Source organism: Strix uralensis, chromosome 2 (genome assembly GCF_047716275.1).
Source record: "Strix uralensis isolate ZFMK-TIS-50842 chromosome 2, bStrUra1, whole genome shotgun sequence".
Classification (NCBI taxonomy): Eukaryota; Metazoa; Chordata; class Aves; order Strigiformes; family Strigidae; genus Strix; species Strix uralensis.
Genome location: NC_133973.1, coordinates 87263813 through 87268288, shown reverse-complemented (window position 1 = coordinate 87268288; position 4476 = coordinate 87263813).

Sequence of the window (4476 nt, the reverse complement as noted above, 5' to 3'; positions counted from 1 at the left end):
AGCTTCCTTCAGGGAATATCCATCTAATTTGGTGTGGTCTTCTCCACAGATTGCACAGAAATACTTCTTCCACCATGGTCCCTCCCATAGGCTACAGGGGAATCTCTGCTCTGGTGCCTGGAGCACCTTCCTCTCCCTTTTCTCTGACCTTGATCTCTGCAGGGCTGTTTCTCACACTTTTTCCCTCACTCCTCACTGCTTGTGCAGGATTTTGCCCTTTCTTAAATTAGTTTTCCAAGCGGTGTCACCATATTGGCTGACAGGCTCACCATGCTGTGCAGTGGATCGTTGGAGCAGTCTGGAACTGGCTGTGTCCAGCACGAGACAGCCCCAGCCTTTTTTCACAGAGGTCACCGCTACCAAAACCTTCCCATGTAAATTCAACACACCACATCACATCAGTGTTATATCTTGACATTTCACACCAGAATAGGAAACCAAGTACCTTAAGGAGTGTGTGAGCCATGTGATACACACTTGGATAAGGGAAGAGTGAAAGCTTGTGTCTACAGTTCAAAATGTAGTGCTGAATGTGAAGTTAATGTATAGGTTTTGTGACAAAAGGTCCCTCATTATTTGCCTGACCCACTGATGGGAGTATAGGTATTAAGTTGTAGTTCAGGCATATCCAGTGAAGACTGTGATTTATCCTATTCTTTTGTTCCAGTATGAACAGCTAGATGAATATCATCACTCCCTTGTTAAAGAGCAAAGTACACCATGTCTAGTTGCAAGTGTCTTTGCATTATTTAAAGAATGTCTAAAAGCTTGCTTTTATCACTTTTTTTTTCAGAATACATCATCTGTAACACCACAGAGAGAATGAAACGATCACAAAGAAAGGAAGCAATAATTAATCAAAAAACAGTTACAACTGAGATTTTAAAATACCTTTTAATTGGTGAACAAGTAACCATTCTTAAACCCTAAAAAAAAGAAAGGAAACAAAAAAAGAAAAAAAATATATGTGCATAAGCTAAACAAGATCAAGACTTTAGGGATGGACATAATAGAATAAGAAGAAAATTATTTACAACAAAACAAAATACAGCCTGGGATATAGCCAGGTCCAAAGAAGACTGACAAATTATCTGTATTCCACTCAAAACCCTCCATATGTTCAGAAAGGATACACTTTCCTCATTTATCAATTTATTGTATTATTAGTCAATTTATTTTTATTACCTTTTAATTACTTATTATTAATTTTATTGTTATTATTAAATTAATTTATTTATCAATTAGCATTAAGAAACACTGGTTATATCCTCAAAAACTCTAGCAAAACATCTGTCTGAACTCAGGCTATCTCAGATATCTATCACAGATCTTATCTGTGCAGGATGACTAAAGTATTTCTTAGCTCTTAGCAGCTGGGTCCCCGAACAGTCTCACAAAGAATTATTTGAGTTCCCATTTATTCAACACTTAACCACAACATTTATGTTTACTTGTACCCTTGCCATGCAAACATCAAATATTGTCTTAAGATGCTTCATTTCACCCCATCTTGGTACAAGAAAACAGTACAGGAAGAGAGGAACTCTCTTAAGAGCCAAGATAAAGTCCAGCATGTACATCCAGATCAGGAACTGGAAAGAATTATTAGGCTTTACAATTTTGATGTACCCTCAGCCTGGGAAAAGATTTAGCCAGGGTGAACAGGCCAAACTGGTCTCTCACACCTGAGTAGTGATTGCGTGAGTCATGTATAATGAAAAGAAACCCTAACAAAGAAATTTTGAAACATGGCAACTTCTGGATTAATAAGAGAGGCTGTGAGTTGGTCAATTATTGTAAAATATGACAGAGATGGTATGATGAAATGTTGCTAGTCCTCTGGGCATGGCTGAAAAAAGATGGTTTTCAGCTGCATAATTCTTAACTGAAAAGGTAATAGGTGTCTTGAAAGCAAATTGCTTATAATTGCAGATCTATGTATTAAAAAAAAATAAATATTATTCTTTTTGGGGTGAAATAGAATTTAAAATTTGTCAGTTGATGAATAATTTTAAAATGTGGGGGTTTTCACTTTAGAAATGAATCAGTTTAGGATGACAAAATAGCATCATTTAATTTAGACAAATGTCCACATGATTTATACTGCATATTTGGCACTTCCTATAGTAGTATATCAGTACGACATTGCAATGTTTCACCTTCACTTTTAAGGTCTGATAAAGGTGCATTTTTTTTAACTTGAAGGAAATTCACAAAAAAAAAAAAAAACAACAAGAAGCTAACACTTTGTACTTTAACATAATACATGATAAATAGAAAACCACATACTGTAATCAAGACATAGTTTCTTGTATTTACAATTTAATTCCAGCTAATTAGCTGTCCAGAATATATTATACACTGACTAGTTTGGGGGGAGAAACATGATGACAAACCTTTAGTTTTCTTTGCTTTTACACTCCCCCCCCCCCCCCCCCCCCCCAGGTTTTCTTGTTTTTGTGTGATTCAGAAAGTATTTTTAGTTGTACATCAAGGAACATTTAAAAGAGACTTCCATTCTCAAATGAATGAAGTTACATATGTGTTAGGTAATATCTTTTGACAGCTTTACAAAATGACTTTATTCTTTCTCTAGAATAACTTTTTGTTGTTTTAACACTTTTTAGGTACTTTTTAATACTGTCACATCATGTTTACAGTTACCTTAATACACAAACTGCTCTCTGAAATTACTTTCAGGTTTATCTTTTCGACAGTAATCGAAGTTGCAGAGTAGGAATGTTTTAAAACATGCTGTCCTGGTTCGGCTAGGATAGGGTTAAGTTTCCCCAGCAGTGGGGAGGGAGCTGTAGCCAGGTTATTCAATACCATGCTGACGTCAGGTCTAGGCACCCAAGTGCGGGAAGAGCAGGGACCGCTTTTGTCCAGTCGGTCCCCTCACTGCTGTATCCCTGCGGTATACCTCTTGTTCTGTTCATTGTTATTACAGTTATTGTTATTGTTGTTGTTCGGTTTGTTGCTGTTACACTGTTGTATTGAAACTCTCCTTATCTCCATCCCGGGGTTTGTATTTCACTCCCTGCCCCGTCTGGTCTGAGGGTGGGGGAGGGGCAGCAGCAACGTGGTCTCAGGTCCCGGCAGGGCCTAAACCACCACACATGCTAAGCATGGCCATCTGACCATACTCTGATTCAGATCTGTGTTGAGATATTTTAAGGACATGGTGTCAATTTGATATTCTGTCTCCCTCCACCTGCTTTCCACTCTGCTGCAAAACAGACTCAGAGGAGAGCCTTTCCCTTAACTGGGACTTGTTCTAAGGACACCAGGTAAGTCATGATGAGTTTATTCAGAGTCTGTGTCAGAGTGCAATACTCTCTGACCAGTTTATTTAAGATATTCCATGTGTGGAGGGTGCAATGTTTAGTATCAGATTTACTTATTTGAAGATTATTAATGTTACACAGGATGTTACACAGGATTTCTGATTTAGCCAAGTGATATAAAATATACTGAAAACATAATACAAATGTAAATGACACTTAACAAAATACAGCAATTAAAATACACAGTTCAATCACAAAGCCAGTGTGATTGCTGTTACTGGTCTCTATAGTATGCTCACTCTCATGATGCTGGGCATCCCTTATCTCCAGGAAGGAATATGTGAGTTGAAGCCAGCTCAAGGCCGTTGGTGTCTTAAATTCTTTTGCTGGTTGTCTAGTTTTTATACTCTACATTGAGTTGCACCATGTGTTTGCTGCCACTATGCTGGTCTGACTGACTCAGGGAAACATATTCACCATCAGCTGATCCATTCAGCTCATGATATGTGTTTATCTAAAAAGTCGCCCTCTGTTCCCCTTTGTGTTGAGATAAAGTCAGCTTCTTTGCATTAGTGTCTGAGCTTCTGGGCACATCACCCTTGCCCATCTCCACTGAGCCTTCTTCCACTGTTCAGGATTTATTCATTGAGTCACTTTCCACCCCTAGGGGTTTAGTAATTTAAAATCTGCTACCAGTGCTAATGTTTCCCCTGCCTTTTTCTTCTTCCCTCTTCTTACTTTTTCCATACCAGGGCTCTTCTTTCCCCATCCTTGCTATTTTTCTGCTCTTGTATTTGGTGATATAGATATGTTACGGAGGCTTCCAAATAAGCAACCCACCACCAATTTAAAAAAATAAATAGATTTATTTTTTCCATAAAACCACCAGTCAGCTCTCCGTAGATTACAGATCCGGATGTCCACAAGAGGAGAACAGAATAACTTTCTGGGGTTTAACAATAACCCGAAATACTTTACAAAGCCCCACTCCCCGGGGGTTTAACGACAACCCCAAACGCAAACTTCACTTCCTGGGGTTTAACGGGAACCCGAAACATAAAACCAAGCCTCACACCCCAGGGGTTTAACGACAACCCCAAACGAAAACTTCACTTCGTGGGTTTAACGAGAACCCAAAACGTAAAACAAAGCTTCACAGCCTAGGGGTTTAACGACAACCCCAAACGTA